The following is a 12,360-nucleotide window of genomic DNA, read 5'->3' on the forward strand; positions in this document are numbered from 1 at the left end:
ACATTTTCAGGAAGCCTTGCCTGAGCCTATTAACTACAAGGTTTTCTTTCTTAAATTATCTTTTTAAGTACTTCGTATTTTTTCTCTTTATATTAATTTATTTTATATAGACTTACCTAAATAAGTCCCTTTTTCCTCTCCTGCTGTAAGTCCTTGTGAGTATGAATTGCTTCATTTATTGTAATTGTATCCCTTGGCAGTACCTGGCATAACATAGGTGTTTCATAGATGCTTGTTGGTTGAGTAATAATTTTATCCTGATAGAACTTAAGTTTCTTGAGGGTAGGGACTGTTTTATTCTTGTTTTCATTTCCCAGCAGATAGCATAATGCCTAATACATAGTAGGTACTTACTAAATGCTTATTCACTGACACCAAAAGCTTTGAAAGAAATGCTAGACAAAACTATTAAGAAAAAGAGATTGATGATACCAATAACTGATGACTCGGGTGCCTATTTTTTTATCTCAGCGAATTTCTTTGGAAAATAATATGCATATGTATCCTAGACATTCTTGATAATGCTGTTGTTATAAGGGATCAGATAGATTTTCATTAAATGTTATTCATAACAGTGACTGAATTTAAAGAATAAAAGATCCCAGAATCAATAAAGTATTGTTGTTCAGTCCTATCCAGCTCAATTTTAGTTTTCTTGGCAAAGATAGGGTTTGCCATTTCCTTCTCTAGTTCATTTTATAGATATGGAAACTAAGGTAAATAGGGATAAATGATTTTCCCAGGGTCACATAGCTAGTAAGTATCTGAGGTCAGATTTGAATTCAGGAAGATGAGTCTTAAATCCAAAACCAGTGCTCTAAACATAGTCCCACCTTGAAGACTCTCTTCTAACAAGATGGCTTCCAAGCAGTTGCTATTTTAAATATATATAGAAATATGCACAAATATTATAAATAATAATTATATCCAAGAAAATGATAATAACAAGACATCTTACCAAAATTTATGGGATACAGCCAAGGCATTATCTCTAAATGCCTATATAAATAACAGAGAAAGAGGAGATCGATGAATTGGATATGCAAATAAAAAAGCACAAACACCCCCAATTAAATACCAAATTAGAAATTAGAAAATAAAAGGAGAGATTAATAAAGTTGAAAGCAAGAAAATCATTGATCTCATAAATAAAACTAAGAGTTGGTTTTATGAAAAGGCCAATAAAATAGAGAAACCTTTGATTAATCTGATGTATCAAAAATGAAAAGGGTGACCTAACCACCATTGAGGAGGAAATCAAAGAGATGATTCAGAGCTACTTGGCTGAACTGTATGCCAATAAATTGGATAACTTAAGTGAAATGGTTGAATATTTACAAAAATACAAACTGTCCAGATTAACAGAAGAAGAAATAAATTATTTAATCCCATTTTAGAAAAAGAAATTGAAGAAACCATCAATAAATTCCCTAAGGAAAAGTCTCCAGGTCCAGATGGATTTACAAATGAATTCTAACAAACATTTAAGGAACAATTAATTCCTATTCTACATAAACTATTTTCAAAAATAGGAGAGGAAGAAGTTCTACCAAATTCCTTTTATGACACCAACATGATGTGGATACCTAAACCAGGAAGAATCATAACAAAGAAAATTATAGACCAATCTTCCTAATGAATATTGATGCAAAAATATTAAATAAAATTTTAGCAATGAGACTAAAGCAAGTTATTGCTAGGATAATACACCATGATCACGTTGGATTTATACCAGGCAGGCAGGGATGGTTCAAACATAATTAATCACAACATGGTCAACATAATTAATCACATCAATAGCAAAACCAACAGAAATCATATGATTATCTCAATAGATGCTGAAAAAGCCTTTGATAAAATACAACATTCATTCCTGTTAAAAACACTAGAAAGTTTAGGAATAAATGGAGTTTCCTTAAAATAATATATAGTATCTAAAACCAACAAGTGTTATATGTAATGGGAGTAAACTCAGAGCATTTCCAATGAAATCAGGGGTGAAAAAAGGATGCCCATTATCACCATTACTATTCAGTATAGTATTAGAAATGCTAGCAATAGCAATAAAAGAAGAAAAAGAAATTGAAGGAATCAGGATTGGCAATGAGGAAGCAAAGCTTCCACTCTTTGCAGATGATATGATGGTATACATAGAGAATCCAAGAAAATCATTTAAAAAATTCCCTGAAGCAATTGACAAATTCAGTTAAGTAGCAGGATATAAAATAAACCCACATAAATCATCAGCATTTATATATATGAACAATAAAGCCCAAGAGCAAGAGATAGAAAGAGAAATTCCATTTAAAAGAACTATTGACAACATTAAATGCTTGGGAATCTACCTCCGAAGACAAACCCAGAAACTATATGAGCACAGTTATAAAATACTCCTCACCCAAATAAAGTCAAATCTAAATAATTGGGAAAATGTCAAATGCTCATGGTTAGGTCGAGCTAATATAATAAAAATGACAATCTACACAAATTAAATTACTTATTCAGTGCCACACCAATCAAACTATCAAATAACCACTTTACTGAGCTAGGAAAAAATAGTAACAAAATTCATCTGGAGCAACAAAAGAGCAAGAATAGTAATGGAACTGATGGCGGAAAATGTAAAGGAAGGTGACCTAGCTCTATCAGATCTAAAACTATGTTATATAGCAGCCATCATCAAAACTGTTAAGAAATAGAGTAATGGATCAGTAGATTAGGTTAAGTTCAAAAGAAACTGCAGTAAATGACTGCAGCAATCTCCTATTTAACAAACCCAAAAACATCAGCTTCTAGGATAAGAACTCACTATTTGACAAAAATTGTTGGGAAAACTGGAAAATAGTATGGTGAAAAGTAGGCATAGATCCACATTTCACACCCTATACCAAAATAAAGTCAAAATGGGTACAGGATTCAGACATAAAGAGCAATACCATAGATAAATTAATTGCCAAAAAATATTATCTATCTGATCTATGGAAAGGGGATAAATTTATGACCAAACAAGAATTACAGTACATTATAAACTGCAAAATGAATGATTTTTACTATATTAAATTAAAAAGCTTTTGCACTAATAAAATCAATGCTGCCAAAATCAGAAATAAAGCAGAAAGCTGGGAAACAATCTTTACAACCAGGAGTTCTGATAAAGGTCTCATTTCTAAAATATATAGAGAATTTCATCAAATTTATAAGATCACAAGTTATTCCCCAATTGATAAATGGTCAAAGGATATGAACAGTTTTCAGATGAAGAAATTAAAACTATATATAATCATATGAAAAAAATTCTCCAAATCACTATTGATTAGAGAACTGCAAATTAAAACATCAATGAGGTATCATCTCATACCTGTTAGATAAGCCAAGATGAGAAAAAGGGAAGATGATCAATGTTGGAGAGGTTATGGGAAGGATTGGGACATTGATGCCTTACTGGTGGAGTTGTGAACAGATCCAACCTTTCTGGAGAGCAATATGAAATTATGACCAAAGAGCTATAAAACTGTTCATACCCTTCCACCCAGCAATTCCAGTTCTAGGTTTACATCCAGAAGAAATTATAAAAATTGGGAAAAGTCCTACATGTTCCAAAATATTCATAGCAGTTCTTTTTGTAGTGGCAAAGAATTGGAAATTGAGGGGATGCCCATCAATTGGGGAATGGCTGAACAAGTTATGGTACTTGAATACTATGGAATACTATTCTATAAAAAACCATAAATGATAGACTCTAGAGAAGCATAGAATAATTTATGGGATCTGATGCTAAGCAAAGGGAATAGAACCAAGGGAACAATCTACAATCAACAAATTATGAGATGAACAACCTGGATGGAAGCAGCTCCTTTTGGCAGTCCAGAGAACTAGGACACACAGACAACCCCTACAAATGGAACACCTTATAAAAATTATCTCTTATGTATCTCTTTCTCTTAATCCTAATTCCTCATACTGAAAATTACCAATTTGTAAACATGTTTATCAAAATATGTATGTACAATGTTTTAGTTGACCTCTGCTGAGGGGAAGGGGGTGGGAAGGTAGAGTAGAGGGAAATTTTGTAACTTGGAAATATGCATGTACATATGGATGAAAAGAAATATAAAAAGACACACACACACACACACACACACAAAGACAAACACACTGCTCCCAGGCTGCAATGCTTGAAAGTCTACAGGTGATAAATAACTTATTTGATAGTGTAAGTAATGCCTGTGTGAAGTTCCTTACAACTTCTAAGCAGTAAGGAAAAGTGATATAACTTCATATTAAGGCTAGAGAAGTTGTTACATAGGGAGTTGATCAGGGATATGGTGCTTCTTTAAAAAGGGAGGTTTCCATTCATTTTTAGAGTGCTTGAATAAAGAAGTTAAGCTCTTTTGGAAGTCAGCCAGTTAATCAGATCTTGTCTTTGAAATCAAGATCAATATCTCCAACCCAAGCTTCTAATCAGATTAGAGAGCCCGGTTGAAGAGGCAGAGCTGAGCCTCACTTCTGATTGCGAAGGCTTGAGCAAGTGTATGTGTTCAAGCCTTTGTAAACAGAGGTGAGGCTCAGCTCTGCCTCAGCCTCCATGTCCTTACTGCAAAGCCCAGTTAGAAAGTCCCCTCCTAACTCTGGTCAAGATCTGATTGCTAATCTGAGTTCCCTTCTAATAATTTCAAGGGCTATCTTTAAAAAAATACGAAGGACGGCCTGAATCTGAAACAACATGCTTTTTCTTGGCCGAAATCCCTTGAGTTTTGCCTTGTAGTTGAATATAAATATAGTTTTGCAATTGCTAAACTAACAAGGCAAGGTCATTGTCTTCCTCCTGACCCACATTCCTGTTTTTATTCTGAATATATGGCTGGTAACAAGCCTCACAGATTTTGAACTATCCCACACATCTTTCTAGACTTATTTCTCACTTCTTAACCTGCAGGTTAGCTTTGGAAAGTAGAAAGGAAATCTTTCCATTAAAGACTTGAAAGAAAATAGCAGAGTGTTAGGGAAGAAGGGGAAGGTTTGAAGTAGATAAAGAGTTAAATTGGGAGGGTGCATAATTTACACCAAATAACTTTAAATATACCTGAATAGGGGGCGGCTAGGTGTCATAGTGGATGAAGCACCGGCCTTGGAGTCAGGACTACCTGGGTTCAAATCCAGTCTCAGACACTTAATAATTACCTAGCTGTGTGGCCTTGGGCAATCCACTTCACCCCATTTGCCTTACAAAAAACCTAAAAACAAACCAAAAAAAAAAAAAACTGAAAGTGAAATAATTTTCTGAAAATATGGGGAAATAACCCATAATGATTGATTGATTAAGGGATCAGGAAAAATTGATAGGGCTGCTTTAGGAAGGGTAGAAACTTTAAAACCAATGGATAAAGTGTAAAGGGAATCAAAACAGCTGTCAAGAGCAGTGAGAGTTAAATTGAAATAACTACTTGAATTTGTAGTTGTCCAGATCCATCAATAGTTTTATGATCCCCCCCTACCCCCTCCAGCAACACTATCCATCCTGGAGACAGAATTGAAGGAAGTTAGGAACTGGATCTAAGTGGGAGGAAAGTAAAAAAGAATAGGGCAGTATTGCAGGTTAATAGTAAAGTGACTGATCATAGAATTCTGATTGGGAAGAAGGGTCTAATGGATTAAGTGAAGTGGTAGATATGTGGAACAACTAGAGATTCAGGTGATGAAAAGAAAGGTTTAGTCCATGTGGATTAAATAGCAAGTAAGGAAATTATAAGAAGGAAGACCATTTAAGTGAACAGTAAAAACTGTATTAATCCTTTGTTTTGCTACCACTGTCATTTTCCTGATAAGTCCATCCTTTATTGAATCATTTGATTAAAAAAAGCAGTTGATTATAAACTTCATGCAAAATTATTTCTTCTGAAACTATAAGTAACTTTTGTAACTATTGTCCCTCCATCTTACCCTGCTCCATACAAAGTAAAATGGATTTCCTCATCTGTTCTCTGTGATTAAAATTGATCATTGCATTAAATCTGAATTCAACTACCTTTCTGTATTGTAGGGAGTGATCAAAAATAGTATCTTCCTGTTCCAGCTTCTTTGTTCTGCATCACTTCATATTAGTCTTTCCATAGTTCTTCTAATTCTTCCTATTCATCTTTCCATATAGCATAATACTATTCAATTACATTTACATACTATAATTTAACTGTTCCTTGTTGGCTATCCATTTTCTTCCTCTCTTTTTCCCACATATGTGTGTGTATTGACTATATACATATATATGTATATAGTCAATGCCAACACCAGAAGTCCTACAATCAAAATTGTATTGACCCTTTTTCTTTTCTCTTTTTGGAACCATATATTTAGTTGTGGGATTGCTAGATTAAATAGTTTAATGGCTTTTCTTTCATAATTCAAAATTATTTTTCTAATTATTTTTGGGGGATAAGGCAATGGGATTAAGTGACTTGCCCATGATCACATAGCTAGACAATTATTACGTGTCTGAGGTCAAATTTGAACTCAGGTCCTCCTGACTCCAGGGCTGGTGCTCTATTCACTGCTCCACCTAGCCGCCCCCTAATTATTTCTTAATTTGGACTAATGGGCAATAGCTCCATTGATAGAGAATTAGTGTCCATCTCTTCCTACACATAGGATATACAAGATTCATTATTCAATGATTCAACTTCTTTGCCAGTTTACTAGTTGGGAGGTGAAATCTCAGAGTTGGTTTCATTTGAATTTTTTTTTATTATTAGTGATTTGAATAAATTTTTTTCCACATTCAACAAATAATCTATTTAGCATTAACTATTCAAAATATTATGCTGGGAATACAAGGAAAACTGAGGGGAAGGGTATGATTGCTGTCAAATACTTGAAGGGTTATCCTGAGGAGAGGAGATTAAACTTTCCAGAAGACAAAACCAGGAACAGAAGAAGCAACTAGATGACATATTAGATTGTAGATTGAAGTGCTGGACTTCCAAAGTTCAAGGGTTCTAGTGTCCAAATCCTTCCTAGAACATTTAATGGGTATGTGACCCTGGGATGATCTTTTAACTTCTCCTAGTCTCAGTTTCCTCATCTGAAAGCGAGTAACATTCACAGAACCTACCTCACAGGGTTGTTGTGAGGATCAAATAAGATGCCTCAGAAAACATATGAGTCATGTGAGATGAGGAAGAGGGAAGAAGAGAGAAACTTCAGGGAATATCAGTTTTTTCAATGAATTATGAAATGAGGTTCCCAGATGAGAAGGTAGGAAGAGGGGAAAGCCATGAGAGGTTTGAAGAGGTGTGGAAAAGCCTTTAAGGTTGAGTGAGATAGTGCCTAGATTGGAGGGGGAAGTTGGTCTAAAAGGATTGTCTTCCTGAGGTGAGAACCCTGTTGAGATGATGTAACAAAAATTTATAATTGATGTAGCACTATTTGGTGTTTTTCTCCTATTATGTTGAAAAGCATATAAATAGAATCAATGGTAATTCATATTGGGAGTAATTCAACACTGGACTTGACAGGTAGGATAGGACTAATATTTTAGCAGCATTTTCCTGATTCAGCTTCTCCTCCCTTACTCTAATAATTTGGAGAATCCCACATTCCTCCTTCCCTAAACCTACTAGATTATATTTTCAGAAAAAGGAGAAAATATGCTCAAGACTAGCTTCCACTTCCTCAGAGAAGGTTCCTAGTCACCTGAAGGTATGAGAAGCCTGTTATGAGCAGTCAGGGATTTCTGAAAACCACAGAAGTCCTGGCTTGATGATTAAATACTTTTCCATAAGGAAGTAAAGGCACCATGACTAGAGAAGATAAGTAGCATTGTATCAAAGTGCTAAATTAGGGCAAAGAAAACTACTTTTTATCTTTTCAATGACTTGAAAGTGCCTCATTTAGTACCAATTGTAAATCTGAACTGAAAAGTTAAGTGTTAGAGCTCTTAGAGCACCCTCTGATAGCAAGGCAAGATCAGCTGTAGGATAAAGAGTAAGGAGATCAAGAAAAGGGGATAGTGTAGAGATGGTTCATTCAGGGTTCAAGATGGGGAAGGAAGGATAATATAGCCAACTTATAGATGATAGGGAAAGACCTCAAGAATGGATTGGCTAAGGTCATAGCAAAAATGAAAAAAAGAGGGCTGGAGATTGTAAGGCAGAGGGAAAAGTGAAATCATGATCAAATAATTTTCAGAGTTCATAAACATCAAAGTAGCCAAGGGTATGACAGTCACTCTAGCTGAGGTGGGATTGAGGAGTAGTTCATGGGTAAATTGAAGTGGAAGGTAAGGGTCTTTGAAAGGATATATATATATATATATATATATATATATATATATATATATATGTATATAGTACTTAATTTTATTAGAGTTTTACAATCCCCCCCTCATCTTCCTTCCCCCAACCCCCACAGAAGGCAATTTGCCAATCTTTACATTGTTTTCATGGTATACATTGATTCAAACTGAATGTGATGAGAGAGAAATCATATCCTTAAGGAAGAAACAAAAAGTATAAGAGATAGCAGGATCAGATAATAAGATATGTTTTTTTCCCTAAATTAAGGTCCAACTTCACAGTTGTTTCTCTGGATACAGATGGTATTCTCCATTGCAGACAGCCCCAAATTGTCCCTCATTGTTGCGCTGATGGAATGAGTGTGTCCAACTGGTTCTGCTCATCCCACTTACCATCAGTTCATATAAATCCCTCCAGGCTTCCCTGAATTCCCATCCCTCCTGGTTTCTAATAGAACAATAGTGTTCTATGACATACATATACCACAATTTGCTAAACCATTCCTTAATTGAAGGACATTTACTTGATTTCCAATTCTTTGCCACCACAAACAGGGCTGTAATGAATCTCTTCAGGGCATAGACCCAGTATTAGTATTGCTGGATCAAAGGGTATGCATAATGTTGTTGCCCTTTGGGTGTAGATCCAGAAAGGCTGGATGATATCAATATCAATATCTATATCTATATATATATGTATATATATATGTTTTGAGGGCAGCAGTTGGGGAGGAAAAATGTTATTGGATTTTAGAGAAAAGGGCTGTCTTGGAGATGGGTAGATAAAAGCTACAGGAATTTTGAGTGGGTGATATGAACTTCAAAGAAAGAAAGGTTAGGGGTGGCCCTGGAGTCAGGAGTTCCTGAGTTCAAATCCGGCCTCAGACACTTCATAATGACCTAGCTGTGTGGCCTTGGGCAAGTCACTTAATCTAAATCACTAAATCTAAAAAAAAAAAGAGAAATAGAGAATCAGGGGCGGCTAGGTGGCGCAGTGGATAGAGCACCGGCCCTGGAGTCAGGAGTCCCTGGGTTCAAATCTGACCTCAGACACTTGATAATGATCTAGCCGTGTGGCTTTGGGCAAGTCATTTAACCCCATAGCCTAGCAAAAAATCTAAAAAAAAAAGAAATAGAGAATCAGGGGTGGCTAGGTGGCGCAGTGGATAGAGCACCTGCCCTGGAATCAGGAGTCCCTGGGTGCAAATCCGGCCTCCGACACTTTATAATGACCTAGCTGAACCCCATTGCCTTGCAAAAACTAAAAAAAAAAAAAGGTTAGTGAGTGATGGGGATGGAAGGAAAATGGTGAAGAACGAGGAGTGCAGCAAATCGCTCCTTCCTAGTGTGGAAGGGGCATGCGGGGAGGGTCAGTGGGTGCAAGATGAAAGGAGAAAACGCTAGAGCCAGTATGCCCCACCCCGCCAGCGTGGACCACAGATTGAGTCCTGCCCGTCCCTTCCCTTGGACACAATGTCACTGTCCTATCCAGAATGCAATCTTTTTTAAAAAAAGATTTCCAATCGAAGCGTTTCCTCTCAAACACGAAAAAACCGAGGAGCGGTGCGGGGCGGCCGGGGGCAGCGGCCGGCCGGGCCGGGTTTGGACAGTTCCAGCCCAGGCCGCGCCTTCCCTTCCCGCCCGGCCCGGCCTCGCCTCGCCTCCCGGCCCCCCCCCCCCCGGGCCAGGGCCGTGCCCTTGAGGGCGCCCCGCAGCCCGCCTCCCGGCTTTCCCTTCCCGCCCTGGCCCGGACGCCCCGCAGCCCGCCTCCCGGCTTTCCCTTCCCTTCCCGCCCGGCCCGGCCCGCCCCCCACCCCCACCCCGGGCCAGGCCCGTGCCAGGCCCGTGCCCTTGAGGGCGCCCCGCAGCCCGCCTCCCGTCTTTCCGGGAGGGAGGGCCGCCCCTGCCAGATGCCGGGAAGGCGGGCGGGAGCGAGGCCGGCGGGGGAGGGGGCGTAGGCGGAGGGGGGCCGCTACAGCCCGCGCAGGCGCGTCGCCGACGCCAAAGCCGGCCGGACGGGAATCTGCCCCCCCCCCTCCCGCCTCGAGCGCCCGGAGCCGGGACTTCGCATGCGCAGCAGGAGGCTCCGGGAGCCTCGGAGGCATGGCTTGGCGGCCGGGGCGACTTAGGCCTCGGCGGCGGGAGAGCCCGCGGTCGGCGCATGCGCACGGTGAGACGCTCAATCCCAGATTTGATTTATTAAAAAAAAAAAAGGGTCCGCCTGTGACGCGTGCGCGCTGCGGGGAAGCCTCGCCTGGGCGGCCCGGCCCGGGCCCGTCGGTTGCCGGTAGGCTCGCCTCGGCGGCGCATGCGCGCTGGCAGTGCCGGCGGATGAGGGGAGGGCCAGCGGAGAGAGCAGCGGGCCGGCCGCGGGCTGTGACCGCGGGGACTCCTCCAGGCCTCGGGCGCCGCCGCTGCCGCCGCCGGCGGGGAAGCTCGTGGCGAGCCGGGGCGCCCCGGAGAGGCGGCGGCCGCCGCGGGGCGGGGGGCGGGGGGCGAGGGCAGAAGCCTCGGGAGGCGCCGGAGCCGCCGGCGCCCGCACGGTGAGAGGGGCGGCGGGTGGGGGGCGGGGCCGGGCCGGGCCTCGTGACCCACTTCCCCCCGCGGCCCGCCCGCGCGTCCGGGCGCCCCGAGCCGCGGGGCCCCGCTCCGGCCCGCGCGAGGGGAGCGGCCCCGAGGGAGGCCTCCGGGACGCCGGGCAAACTTTGAGGCGCGCGCCTGCGTGTCCGTGGGGGCGCCCGGGCGCTGCCCCGCGTGTGCCTCGGAGCACACCCGGAGGCGCGGCCGTGGGGCGCGCGTGTGCCGGACCTGGCGGCGTGTCTGCCTGCCCCGGGGCGAGCGCCGCCCGCCGCAGGACCCCCGGGCCGGCCCCTTCTCCCCGTCACGCGAGTTTGCTTTAGTCTCAGGGCTCCTAAAAGCAGCATCATTCGGTCCCATTCAGGATCGCGTTTTAGTGTCCGAGTGAGGGGTTTTTTTAGGTTTTTGCAAGGTTAAGCGGCTCGCCCAAGGCCACACAGCTAGGTCATTATCAAGCGTCCGAGGCCGGACTTGAACTCGGGGAGTCCCGACTCCGGGGCAGGTGCTCTGGCCGCCCCCCGAGTGAGTGAGGGTTTTTGGGGTGAGGTGAAGCTGTAGAGAAGAAAAAAGAAGGAAAAGAGACTTTACCATCGTTGAATGTATTTGCTATATATATTTAAAGATTAACATGGGCGTCTTTTAGAAAGTGCATGCCTTTTACTGAAACATGTCTTGTGAGACACTTCTGTCTTGTTATGGAAGAAAAATAGATTCGAGTGTTTAAACACTTGACTGGGAAGAAAAAGATTGTTTGGAAAGTTAAGCATGAATATAGTAGTATGAAATGAGTTATATTTCTTTGCACATAATATTGGATGGCCTTTTTGAAGGAACCTCTTTTGGGGGGAGTGGTTTTTTGCAAGACAATGTGGTTAAGTAACTTGTCCAAGGTCACACAACTAGGTGATTATTAAATGTCTGAGACCTGATTTGAACTCAGATCTTCCTGACTTAAAGGCCTGCACTCTATCCACCGGGCCACCTAGCTGCCCCAAGTAGTTTATTTTTTAACTCAAGAAACAAAAACTAATAGAGTACTCTGATTTATGGACTCTAATTTTGACGGTGAACAGAGATATTAATGGAATATGGAATAACTTACATTTCCATTTTTCACCTCTTTGGCTTAGTTACAGACTATCATGGTGCTCTTTGGATTTAAGTTAGTGGTTGGCATGCCCATATTTTCAGAGTTTAGTTCCATTTCTACTTCTCACTACTATGAACTGATTTTTTCTCTTGAAAGTTTTCCTGTCAATCACTTAGAAAAAGTCAATACTCCAGGAAGTGAATTTCATATCAGATTAGTTTGTCTAGATATTTTACATTTCAGGTTGTGGAATTTAAGGACCTCAAGAAGTACAGTATATAAAATTCATTTTAGGAATTAAGAGTTCTCTTGCAAATAAATTTATTAACTGGTTAAGGCAATTTCATGATGAAACTAATGCTCAAGTAATTTTAAAAGATCTAACATTAGTATGTATCCTATTTCA

At 40.8% G+C, this 12,360-nt stretch overlaps 1 protein-coding gene across 3 annotated transcripts in view; it reads left to right on the top strand.

The window, feature by feature from the left end:
• Positions 1-10,434: 10,434 nt before the first annotated feature.
• Positions 10,435-12,360, top strand: part of CLOCK (clock circadian regulator) — a 125,422-nt gene continuing 123,496 nt past the window's right edge. Inside the window, exon 1 of one of the 3 annotated variants that reach the window (XM_074229402.1) lies at positions 10,435-10,457. The gene's annotated coding sequence lies outside the window, so the exon portion shown is untranslated. Of the gene's footprint in view, positions 10,458-10,553; positions 10,575-10,779; positions 10,831-12,360 lie in introns of those variants that run through there. The other 2 variants (XM_074229403.1, XM_074229401.1) reach the window with 2 other exon arrangements.

This window comes from Macrotis lagotis, chromosome 3 (assembly GCF_037893015.1).
Source record: "Macrotis lagotis isolate mMagLag1 chromosome 3, bilby.v1.9.chrom.fasta, whole genome shotgun sequence".
In the NCBI taxonomy this organism is placed as follows: Eukaryota; Metazoa; Chordata; class Mammalia; order Peramelemorphia; family Peramelidae; genus Macrotis; species Macrotis lagotis.